The sequence below is a fragment of the Papaver somniferum genome, chromosome 3 (genome assembly GCF_003573695.1).
Source record: "Papaver somniferum cultivar HN1 chromosome 3, ASM357369v1, whole genome shotgun sequence".
Classification (NCBI taxonomy): domain Eukaryota; kingdom Viridiplantae; phylum Streptophyta; class Magnoliopsida; order Ranunculales; family Papaveraceae; genus Papaver; species Papaver somniferum.
The window spans coordinates 95984461-95998616 of record NC_039360.1 but is presented as its reverse complement, the minus strand read 5'-3'; positions in this window follow the sequence as shown (position 1 = coordinate 95998616).

The window sequence follows — 14156 nt, the reverse complement described above, 5'->3', positions numbered from 1 at the left end:
AATGGTTTAGGGTTCAAAAGCAAGACTGTGAGAACAAATAATTCCTTTGTTCCGGACGGTTCTGGAATAATGGGTGTTAAAAGTTGTGATAAACAGGAGTCAACTCTGCAAAACTAAATTCATCTCTGAAGTGTTTGTTTTGTGGAAATGCAAATCATGTTCAAAGTAAGTGTTGGAAATTCAAGAGGAACAACAAATGAATTGACAAACTTCAGAATGACATGCAAAGAATGAATCTGGTTTTAGGTAACCAATAGGGAACTTCTGAAGACAAGAAAAAGTCTAAGAGAACCAGAGTCAGGCAAGGTAAGAAGTCTGCCTATACAACAAACCTTGATAAGTCACCATGTGACACAAGATGTGAGCATTCTGCTCACTTCATCACTATCTAATCACAGTGATGTTTGCATCCTCATTATTAACTTGAGAATATGAGAATTGCATCAAGGTTGCTCAAGTCTTGTATAGTTGTTAATTCCTTTCTTTGAATTGTTAAGGTTATATAAGTTAAGAGTTGCAATTGAATATTTTCTTATCAAAAATAGATAATGGATCGTGAACTGTGAGGACTTTTTCAAAGTTCTTGTTAAGGGTTTACTTATCCGGTGCTCTATTTATATTCATTTGTGATCAAAATGCCCTTCACTCTTTTTTCTTTGAAAGATACAATATCATTGAAAAAGCGGGGGTCTAACAACCACACCCAATATTTCGTTTAGGCAGTCTGTATGAACTAACTCCAATATATTTCCAAGAGAATCAACTAGACAGTCATACTTAATCAAGGAAAATACATCCAAGAGTTATATCTCAGTTTCCCAATGTAATCAGCAAATCAAACAGATAGAAATCCGCGACCCTGATTATTATGAGAAACAACTTGAACGGTACCAAAGACCAATGTTCAAGTGTCAATCAATTTATATCAACAACCAAATGTTGGATTATATAATTGATTGAACTACACACAACCTGTGATATTTCAATTATATAGAAAATATAATACGGAAAAGTAATAACACATACACCAGAAATTTTGTTAACAAGGAAACCTCAAATACAGAAAAAACCAGGGACCTAGTCCAGATTTGAACACCACACTGTATTAAGCCGCTACAGACTCTAGCCTACTACAAGTTAACTTCGGACTGGAATGTAGTTGAGCTCTAACCAATCTCACACTGATCAAGGTACAGTCGCGTTCCTTACGCCTCTAAATCCAAGCAGGACTCTACGCACTTGATTCCCTTAGATGATCTCACCCACAACTAAGAGTTGCTACGACCCAAAGTCGAAGACTTGATAAACAAATCCGTCTCACACAGAAAAGTCTATTGAGATAAATCTTTCTCCCACAGAAATACCTACGAGTTTTTGTTCCGTCTTTTGATAAATCAAGGTGAGCAGGAACCAATTGATACACCAAACTTATATTCCCGAAGAACATCCTAGAAATATCAATCACCTCATAATAATCTTAACTGTATGGTAGCAGAACAAGATATTGTGGAATCACAAAGAATGAGACGAAGAGATTTGTGATTACTTTTTATCTTACCTATCAGAGATTGAATCTCGAGCAAATCTTAGAGAAGATAGTACTCAATACGATAGAACAAAGTAATATCAAAACACACAACTATAGAGAAAATAGTTGGGTCTGGCTTCATAATCCCAATGAAGTCTTTAAGTCGTTAACCTATAATGGTTTTAGAAAAACCTAGGTTAAAGAAGAATCGACTCTATTCGTAACTAGTATCACATAGGAGGTGTGGGGATTAGGTTTCCCAGTTTCTAGAGTTCTCCCTTATATAGTTTTCAAATCAGGGTTTGCAGTCAATGTTACCTTGGTAACAAATCATCCAGTATTCACCGTTAGATGAAAACCTGATTAGATTCAAGCTAATATCTTTCAACCGTTAGATTGTCTTAGCTTGTTACACACAAAAGAAATGTGACTTCATTTAGATATAGGTAACCGTACCTTCAATTCATGAACATTATAGTCACGGTTCGCAAAGATTGTATTCCTCATTATATAAATGTATTTGTTCATGAATAACCGATTTTAGAAATTAACCACTCAAGCATGCAAACGCGTACGCATACCTAGAGTTCCGGACTTGGTATGTTCACCAGTATGCAAACGGGTAAGCATACTGTCGTTCACGACCGAACTCAGTTGAAATTAGTACGCATATCTCAGTTGAAATTAGTACGCATACGGATATGCATACTATAGTTCCCGGACTTCAACTGTTGAATAAGTATGCATACGGGTATGCATACTAACTTCCCGGATTTGGAATATACTTGCAACAGTTAGCATACAAGTATGCATACTGTGCTATATCCAATCAATGATTAGTGGTTGTAAACTCCCATTTTAATCATTGAAACATTCTTAGAAGACGGGAATAGATGTGTCACACAAACTATTAGCTTCAAAGCAATTTTCAGGTGATCAAATGATAAATGCGAAACATTTCGAGTCTACATCAAATGACTGTCTCACACAAATCATATAAGATGTTACCAGGCGATTTTCACATGATCATCTTTTGACTTTCGTTAAGAATAAAAGATGAACTTGGTTAAAGCGAAAGTTTACCAATACATATTTCGAGAAATATGTAAGCGAGTTAAACTCAGCTCGAAATATCAAATCTTACTATAATAAATAAAAGGTCTCTTTTCAACGGACCGCCGGGAATTTACCACTACACCCCTCCGTATTTTTTTCTTCTTCAGTTGCGTCTTCGTTTGCTTCCTAAATAATTGGTGTCTTTCGTTCTACCTCTTCTTTCTTCCCCAATCCTCAAATCGGAGGAACACAAAACAATCCGAATCCAACCACGATTACTATTTTTAGGATTTCGATTGAAGTTTCCGGTTTCGATTTTTTCAGAAACACCATTTCAATTCTTTAGATTCCCGTTTGCTTCCGGAGAGACCCAATTCAATTCTTAGTATTAAATTGAAATATCGCTTTGGTAAAAAAGTTTAGATGTCTCAGGATTTGATTTATCAACGCACATGATGATATTAATTTACATGCTACAGGTACTCGGTAAAAAATGTTGCACATTTTTCATCTTTTCACCATATAAAAGTTTATGACTTTACTGTTTGTTGAAATGTCAAACGAGGTTATTAATCTTTTCAATTTACAAAGCCTGATCTACGATGGATTGTAACATATTGACGCCATTAAAGCTTTAACGGAAAAGCTTTTAGAAAATCTTACAGAGAGAATGAGAGCTTACTTTGTAATCGTCGATCTTCATGGTCCATTTTATCTTTGACCATTTCTTTTTTTGCTATGTGAAAATGTTATTAGATACAATTCCATTTCTGCCTATCGATGTGCATGTATCGTTTTATAGACATAAAAATTAGGTGACTAAGAGACTAAATGTCATTTGTGCACACTACTTCAATTTCAAAGCAACAAACAACAATTCAGAGCACCATCAAAGTTGCCCAAGTATAATTTTGGTTCTGCATAGTTATATACCGCGGTCCTCTCAAGAGGTGTTTCGAGTAATAATAGTAAGGGATTTTCTATTTGTATACAGTTAAAACAATGCAGCAGAAAACGTCTTATTTGTGTATAATCAAGAGATTGTTAGATGCATGATATGTTTCCTACAAATTTAGAGTGAAATGGTAGGCGCATTCTGTGATCTTTGTTAAGATATATGTTCGACTATATACCAGCTGGATCCAGAAGTGTTTTCTCGCAGTTGGATGCTTAATGTTGTTACTAGCTTAACCAGATCAAGATTGCGCATATCGCATGTGCTTGCAGCTTTTTAACCGGAAGGTAGCGCCTGTGTTTTTGCATCAGTTTTGGCTACTCAAACACCGGTTCAAGTTGCAGGCGCATCGCGCGTACGATTTCGCTTCAAATGTGATGTATAAGTGATTGATGCAGGTGTGTGTACAACCTATTAGTGAACCCAAACCAAATGCAGTTCGAAAACGTGTCAATATTTTCAATAATCAAGTACTCAAATTCGGTTATTTGAATTTTACTGCAACATATTTTGTAGGTCTAGCTTGAAAAAAAACATAAGTATTTGGATATCGTTTATTTGAGTTTATTGCTATGTTGCAGGTATTGAAAAAAATGGCACACGCATCGCGCATGCGGCTTTACTAGTGTATAAAGTAAAGTCTATATAGCTATACGACTTTTGTCTCAATAGGAGATAAAATAGAAATAGACTTCTGAGTGATAGATGAGTTCAAATCTCCACATACATTTTGTTGATGAAGTTCCACAAGCTCCCCTTAGTAGTTCTTCATCTTCAATCGATGAACGCCGTGAAGTCTAAAGCTCAACTACACATTCTATCCTAATCCGAGACATAGCTATAAGTAGACTGGAAATCAAGACTTATAGTTTTGACAAAAAAGCTTGAGATAGAAACGCTTGCGAGTTCGACCGAGCAGTGCTCTAACAATCAACTAGAGGTACCACAAAAAGGGATGCAGTAGAAGAAGTTAATGTGTGAAAATACGAGGGTACCCAAATATACCTCAATCTAAAACTTTTCCACCTATAAGTCCTTTCTCCGAAAGTGATTGTCTATAGACTGAGTCGAGATAATACAACTAATCGGTCCACACCTCGTGTGCTCGTCTATGGATACGAGATCGAGACAATACGACAACAATATAACTTGTGTGATTGACTATGGATACAAGGTCGAGAAAATACAACAACGAAGTATGTTTACTTGATAAATGGTTCGGACTTAACCAAACACAATAGGATTACTATCAAGTAAATAGGAATTAACGTTTGTGTATTCTACTTCTAATTATAATAAAAACAATTATAATTGTGGAAATAGAAAAGTAAAATACACAACAAGATTTTGTTAACGAGGAAACTGCAAATGCAGAAAAATCCCGGGACCTTGTCCAGAATTGAATACTCTCGTGATTAAGCCGTTATACAGAATCAAACCAACTTCGTATAATTGAGACCAAGCAACTAAACCTATATTTCATCTAGTTCCGTCTGTATTCCCACGCCTCCAAGTTGTAATGAGTCATGTACTTGGAACAATTCCTTTGGTTCGTATTCCAAACAGTAAAGGAACAACAAATCTGTTTGGTAACAACACTTTTCAACCAAGTGATGTGAGTTCGACAAAAGGCACTTCCGTTTATCCCAATAAACTCCTTTTTCAGGTCCTTAGATCTATCTAATAACAACTACCAAAGTAATTGTCAAGATTTTGCAATCAATACTTTGAATCACAAAGAATTGTATTGATGCCGATCTACTCAACTAATCAATCCAATCTATCACAAGGATAAACCGATTATAGTTGGATCCTCTTTAACCGAAACAAGTATTGTGCACACCAAAGATTATGAACCCAAATCAGAAATCGTCTTCGTCTTCAAATCTTCTTAGATCTTCAGTAAACACCTGCACACAATCAACTTGAATCTCTTGTGATCAATCACGCATGAAACAGACTATGTTAACAATGGATTATCACAAGATGTTTTTAGATCTACAAACAATCTAAAGATCCCCGTCGAAACTTCGATCTAGTTTGAGTGAATCTTATATCAGAAGAGAGGATTCTCAAGCACAAACAAACTAGGTGCAATCAAAGTTCAATAACCGTTAGTCAATCAAATCAATCGAAAACTAATAATAAACCGCAATTATCTAGTTTTCCACCAACGGTACTAATAGTGAAAAAGCGGGGGTACAACAACCACACCCAACAATTCAATTAGCAATCTGTATGGACAAACTCCAAAATACTTTCTAGAGAATCAACTAGACAGTCAGACTCAATCTAGATAAAAAGTATATCAAAGAGTTTATATCTCAATCTCTCGATTTGATCTTTACTCAAGCAAATAGAAATCTGCGAGTCTTTATCAAAGAGAGATAACTTGGATAGTACCAAAGACCAATATCCAAGTGTCAATCAATTTAAATCAACAACCAAAAGTTAGGATATTCTAATTGATTGAACAACGCACAACCTGTGATATTTCAATTATATAATAAAATATAATGCGGAAAAGAAATAACACAGACACCAGAATTTTGTTAACGAGCAAACCGCAAATGCATAAAAACCCCAGGACCTAGTCCAGATTGAACACACACTGTATTAAGCAGCTACAGACACTAGCCTACTCCAAACTAACTTCGATGTGGACTGTAGTTGAACCCCAATCAGTCTCACACTGATCCAAGGTACAGTTATGCTCCTACATCTCTGATCCCAGCAGGATGCTACGTACTTGATTCCCTTGGCTGATCTCACCCACAACTAAGAGTTGCTACGACCCAAAGTCGAAGACTTTGATAAACAAATCTGTATCACACAGAAAAGTCTACGGTAATAGATAAATCCGTCTCCCACGAATATACCTATGAGTTTTGTTCCGTCTTTTGATAAATCAAGATGAACAGGAACCAATTGATAAACCAGACTTATATTCCCGAAGAACAACCTAGTATTATCAATCACCTCACAATAATCCTAATCGACGCAGCGAAAAAAGATATTGTGGTATCACAAACGATGAGACGAAGTGTTTGTGATTACTTTTCTATATTGCCAATCAGAGATATAAATCTCAAGCCAATTATTACAATTGTCCTCAAAACGATAGAAACAGCAAGATCAGATCACCCAACTACAAGAAAAGTAGTATCGGTCTGGCTTCACAATCCCAATGAAGTCTTTAAGTCGTTAACCGGGTTTAGAAGAAGAAACTAAAGGTTAAAGTAGAATCGATTCTAGATTATGCAACTAGTATCACACGTAGGGTATGGGAATTAGGTTTCCCAGTTGCTAGAGTTCTCCCTTATATAGTCTTTCAAATCAGGGTTTGCAATCAATGTTAGCTTGGTAACAAAGCATTCAATATTCACCGTTAGATGAAAACCTGATTAGATTCAAGCTAATATTTCTCAACCGTTGGATCGAAACCTTAGCTTGTTACACACAAATGAAATGTCCAATTTTGGGTTAATGTAACCGTTCCCAAACATTAACATTTGTTGGTTCAACAATAGTCAACCAAATGGTTAGCCATATGATCACTTTCATATCCACCATATTCTTCTTCACCATAACTAGTCCAAATGACTCAAATGAACTAATTAGAGAGTTGTTCAATTACTTAGATCTTATGTAACTACACAAGACACAATCGAAGCAAAAACGGTTTGATTCACTTGATTCGGTTCATGAACTTTATAGTCACGGTTTGCAAAAGCATTCCTTAGTTTATATAAACATGAGTTCAAGAACAACCGATTTTAGATATAACCTACTCAAGTTCGCGGACGGACTTAAGCTCACGGAAGGGGTTCACAAATTCCAGCAGAAATTCTCGGGTCGAGAACTTTCGCCAGTTCGCGGACTGAGTTCGCGGACTTGGCTCACGCCACATTCCGTTTCTCTTGATCAACAAAGTTCGCAAACTTTGGTTCAATGAATAAGGACTTATACATATATGTGTTTCCACGACAATGCTTGTATCCTACCAATGGTTATGTAATCTAAACTCTCATTTCAATCATTGAAACATTCTCAGAGGACGTTATATAGTCGTCATTCACAGACCATTTTTCATCAGAGCAATTTCCAAAGTGATTGAAACATAACATGACATTCGTCACTAGGTAAAGATGAATTTGGCTAATGCGAAAGCTTACCAACACAAATTTCGAGAAATTGATAGGCGAGTTAAACTCGGCTCGAAATAGAAAATGTGATAGTGAAAGTCTATATATCAAAACGACTTTTGTCTCAAGAATATGAGATAGAGTAAATAGACTTTTGAGTGACAGATAAGTTCAAGTCTCCACATACCTTTTAGTCGATGAAGTTCCACCAGTTCCTTGAGTAGTCCTTCCTTTTGTATGATGATTGCCATGGAGTCTTGAGCTCAACTACACTTTCTATCCTAGTCCGAGACCTTTAGCTATATAGGCTAGAAATAAAGACTTATAGTTTTGATCACTAACATTGACAATAGCAACGCATGCGAGTTCGAACGAGCAAAGCTCTAACAAATAGAGCTTCTAAAATCCCAAAGAAGTCTTTAAAATGAGAGGCCGTAAGATATTTCGCCTAATTAGGTTACTTTCCTCTCCGAATAGGCAGATCCACTAGTAACAACACAACTAGGTAGTTTTGCTGGCTTTGAGGATTAGTTTGCTCCAAATGCAAACTTTGATATTTTTAGACCAAGGAAGTTTGGATACCAATGAATTTCCAAAACCGAAAATATTCTCAAGATATGCAATATATTCCAAATTCGGTTTCCATAATTCCTGGAAATGCTTTGTCCAAACATTGACCGAAAATCTCTTAGAAAATATCCAACTAGTAAATGCACATTACTAATTTTCATTTTCCAAAAATAAAATTAAAAACCTTAATTAAAAGAATCTCAACTTATTTTTCGATCCGGGATTTTTTCCTTTAGCTATTAAGGAATATATTTGAACAATAAAAGATAGGCGTTACAGCACATGTTCAAAGTTGTAGATGGGGAAAAACGATTTGTTGTTTTTTACGGAATTGAGGAGATGACCGTGCAGAGGATATTCCTTGAACCAAGCAAATGCTCAACCTCACACAGATGCAGTGCAATAAGGGAGTGCTTTAAGTTCGAGAGATCAATCTGTAGGACTCCGGCCTAAACCAAGACAATGGTAGTTCCAGAGTCAATTCGGTCACAAGAGAGGATGGGCTGATCTGTAGGAGGAAAGCTGAGAAATGTGTGAGATCAATGGTGATCGAGATTGTAGGTGTATTTTGTATTCTGCGTAAGAAAGTTCTGAATGATTGAATTTACCCAGTTGAGAGTGATTGGTCGAACGATGAGTTCGTGTAGACGAAAGATAGTTTGTATGAACTTGTCGAGAAATTCTTGTCTGTTTCAATCAGGATTCAGAGGACTTTTATCTTGCTGAATTGAAGACACCATGATCCCATGAAGTGTGACAGTTGCTGGAGTCAGAGAGTGGATAAGTGGAAATCATGTCAAAACCAGTTGCTCATCGTGCGGAGACTTGGTTAATTTACCACCCACTACTTTGCCAGCTCCTCCAACTGATTGCACGACTTGATCACATTCTCATCATGGATGTACACACGTGCCGTAGACCGTCAGACCAAAACCCTAGTTAATATCCCCCATGTGACACGATTGATGTCTCGTGATTGTGGAGTCAGTTGCTGACTTTATTGGACGATGAGTCCTTGTATTGCTGAGTCGAACATAATTAAGTGTTCTGAGACTCATGAATTGAACATGTCTGCCGAGACAAAATATAATGCTGATAACTTGAGCAAACTGTGTTTCTGAATTGTTGAATATTGATAGTCGAACCAATATTCCTTAATTGAGCAAATATCGCTGGTTCGAGCAAATATCGCTGGTTCGAGCAAATATTGCTCGTTTGTGCAAATATTGCTCGTTTGATGAATTGTTGGTAGCATGACCAAATAATATTAATTTAAGACACTGACTGCTGGGTCGAGCATAATAAACAAAAGTGTTGATCACGGGATCAACATAAAATTATAGTATGAATCTGCTCAGAATCATGTTTTTGCAGAGTTCTGGATTCAAAACCCTAACTTTAATAAATTGATGATTTATTGAAAATCAACTGCAGTGTGAAGCAGGGACCGGCCATATGGGATGATGAGTCCACCATGTAACGCCCAGATGCTCGAATGAGCAAAATACCAAAGTCTCTTGAGGACCAGTTGGTGAAGGAATGATTAAATGTTGGTTTAATCATTTATTAAAATAATGCTCGTGTGAGCGATAGATAATAAAACCTAGCCATGAAAAGATGATGGACCGACCAAGAGATCATGACACCGGCACTTGGTGGTCATGGGACCAATTGATGGTCGTTTGAGCGAACCCCTGATTGTTTGAAAAGAGTTCGAACCTAATACGAGCAATTGAGAAAATTAGGTTAAAACAACTAAAATACGTGGAACCGGCCATTTGCAAGCCTTAGGTTCACCCTTGGTCGGTAAAGGGGATGTGCCTGTGTCACCATGATGTTCGTGTCTCAGTCCTTAGGGTTTCGATATTTTCTGGTGTGCGTTCGAGCATCATTTTGAGAAAATATGCAGAATCTAGGGTTTTGCTGAAACTAGGAAAAATACATGAGATGATGAAAAATAATAAATAAAACAGGGAATTGCAAGGTATGGGACCGGCCACGGCTAGGGCATGGCCGGCCGACTGACAAGCACGGTCCCACACTTTCCCAGTTTTGTGTAATTTTATGTATTTTCTCTGAATTGAGGGAAATTCCATGAAACTGGAGAGTTTTATAAAATTAGGGAACTTCCATGAGATGAGAGAAATAAAATAATAATATAATAGGGAATGATGGAGTGTGGGACCGGCAATGGTTAAGGCATGGCCGGCCGGCCAACGGGCACGGTCCCAGGGAACTCTTCCCAATTTTATGTAATTTTCATGATTTTAGGGAATTTTCATAAAATCAAAGAGATTTGTTGAAACCAAGGTATTTTGTTGAAATCAGGGAGTTTTCATGGAATGAGGAAAGCAAAACAAATAATAATAATAAAATAAGAGGTTTGTGGAACCGGCTAGGGCATGACCGGCCGGCTAGGGCCCGATCCCACGAGTTTTCTTGATTTTATAATATTTTTCGTGGGTTTAGGGAAAATTCATGAAATCAGGGAATTTTCATGGTTTTAGGGAAAATTCATGAAATCAGAGAATTTTCATGGATTGAGGGAAATAATAAAATAATGGGGAACCGTGAGGTGTGGGACCGGCCACGGCTAGGGCATGGCCGGCCGACTGGTGCTCGGTCCCATGACACCTTTCCCTAATTTTATTATTTTCCTTGACATAAAGAAATATCATGAAATTAGAGAATTTCCTTGAAACGAAGGAGATTTGCTCGAATGAGAGAATTTCATGAGATCAGGGAAAAATAATAAAATATGATAAAATATAAAATTGGGCGTGAGGCTGGTCACGACATGACCGGACGGCTGGTGATCCCAGTCCCCTGGCGCCTTTGCTAATATTTTATTATTATTATTTTTCCTTCCTATTTTTGCATAGGCTCCTCATTCATTCATATTTTTGAGATGCACGTTTGCGCATTCAAATGCTGGTCTGTGCATTATTGCTAAGTACACTTGCACCATTTTAGTCAGGGCTTATTCGGTGTTCAGATGCATGTGCGCTGAATATTTATCACTAACCCGTGGAATTCTGCTGGGAAGAACCACGAATTGAAGTGACGAAATATTACGAAGAATCGTAGAATATTGCTGGATATTCAGACGATTAGATATAATTAACTTGATGGCTCTATACTAGCAGTCATGCTGTCTAGGAGCATTAATTATTTGAGGGTGGAGTAATATGAGCTTGCTGGAGCTTCATATTTCTTTTATATAGTCAGGGAAAACCAGGTTGCATCCTGAAGACGTTATGGCTCTATACTAGCAGGCAATCTGTCTAGGAGTCGTCCAATCTTTCGATTCTATATAAAACAATTACTGAAATTTCTCAGTATTTATGAGATGTGTCGTGGTCTCAGCTGAGAGACTACACATCTACATACACTCTGAGAGACATCCTTCTCAGTCAGAGATTTTATGGCATGAGCTTTCATGCGAGACATGAATCTCCATACTCGTCCGATTGCCGGATCAGGAGCATGTATAATTACTGAAATTTCTCAGTATTCATGAGATGTGCCGTGGTCTCAGCTGGGAGACTACACATCTACATATACTCTGAGAGACAGCCTTCTCAGTCAGAGATTTATGGCATGAGCTTTCATGCTTTAAATAAGAGACATGAGTCTCAATACTCATCCGATTGTCGGATCTGGAGTGTGGTCTTACAATTTTACCTTTGTTGAAAATACACCATCTACATTAAGTCCCCTGCTTAGTGAGGGATAGTTATGTTCCTCAGTCAGCATTAAATGGTGATTCTCCAGGTACAGACAAAAATAAGTAATTGAACTTATAAGATAAAATGTTACCGGATTTAGACTGAATGAGCAAACCATGGTTTGAGCGCAAACCCCAGTGGCATAATAGAGCGTCATCCAGCGAGCATAAATTGGTGTAGAACCGTTGATTTGATGGTGGAACCTTGGTCGGTTTAGGATTCACGGATCCAGGCCCAAGAAAGGAATTCGTTTTAGCGTGGACGTTCGTTCGTCCGTTCGTTAGTTTAAGAAACAAACAAAATAGACCTGAGTCTAATGATAAAAATTTTGTCTATGAGCTTTCACGAAAAACAAAATTTTATATTTTTAAATATGTGAGATTTCACAAAGTGGAATAAACTCTCATTTCAAAGGTGGATGCTCGTACGAGAGAATTTTTTTGAACAAACGTGCGTCTGTTAGTAATAAAATTTTATTTATGAGCTTTCATGAAAATTTTATTTTGGACCTTTCAGAAATATTTGAAAATATACTCTCGCTTCAAAGACAGATGCTCGCGCGAGGGAGTAAATATATATATATATATATATATATATATTTTCAAACTTACCTGAGTTTCGCGTTAAATATATATATTTTGTAAAACCAATGTTTTGATTTTGGACAACTGTTGAAAGTAGACAATTATACATGGTGCAATAATGTCTGTATGTAAGTTTTCACAATTGTAGAATGGACGTCTGTCCAATTTTTGAAAAACCAGTGGATGTTAAAATTCACGTGAGTTGTTCACGGTTTTATGAACATCAAGTCATGATCTTAAATAATGAATTTTGCTCGTCTTTGCAGGTTTGAAGGAACGAGCAAGTTTTCGAAATTCTGACGTTATAAAAACAACATCTAGTGAAATCATAAATAGGTAAGAGTTGGATTGTTACCATTTTGTTACACGTTTGTTATTGGTATATCCATGACTCCATGTCTTTCTCCTCAGATAGTGGTGACTTCTGGTTACAACCACTCTTCTGGCCCTTCCGGGGAACGCTCCAGAAATATCAAGTCAAAGATGAAGACTTCTGCAGATGTTCATGCCGAGGTGAATCAACCATTCAGAGACACTGTAAAGATGATGCATTGTATGTATTTCGATCATCTGGGAGTCGTCCGTGGTGGAATCAACGCTTTCTTAGCCTTAGCGGATGCATAAGAGAAGCAGGGACGAGATGAGTTATTACTGAAAAGCAAAGCTGAAGATGAAAGGCTTGCATCTTATCAACAAGCCGGCTTCAGCAAATGAGACTAGCGACTGAAGATGAAGTCTAATCTCGTGCGGAAGGCTTAGCTTCTGATTCAGATGTAGATGAATGAAGAATTTCGTCATAATTCGTCATTAGAAAATTCAGAAGTCATGTCTTCATTGAAAATGTTGTAGAATCTTCGTCCGATGTCGGATTTTCATGATCTACCATGTTTCTTCATCCTCAGAAAATTTCCAACCTTTAACAGAGAAGAATTTTGAGTTTTGAGCATGTTTAGGGCATGAAAAAGGCGAAGCAATAAACTTCCAGGAGATTTTCAGAACTTTTTCAGATTGTATGCTGTCCAATGTTTTGGCCACATCTCCTTGATCGTTTCTTCAAATGCTGTGAATTTTGGATATGTTGTAGAGGACATCCATACGAAAAGAATGGTATATGACCCATCCCTAGATTATTCACCAATTTCTCCCAGCTCATCGGTTTGTACATGACAGTGTAAAATCATCTCAGACGAGCTTGCTGTAAAACACCCATGTTGTGTCTTTAGACCATTCACTTGTGTCCTGAATGGTTAATGAAGGATTTTGATGTCATTGATTCAATTTAGATCATGAATCCTTAATTGATACATGAGCATGGTGCTTGAAGTGCCATCTTGTTTCTGTCAGTCGTAGAAACATCACTTCCGAAACCCTGGTCACGGGACCACTACTAAGGTTGCTCTCAACAGGGGGTGATGTAATGACCTTGATTACATGTCTCGGTGGCATCATTCCTTTTATGATGAAGGACCAGAACATGAGAGTTGGTTTCACGAGTCTTGGACTGTGAAACTGATAGTCATGATCAGTGGACCGTCAGTCCCCAGTATCTTGTTAAATCTCTCTTTTTGTTTTCCCTTCTTCTGGCAAGAC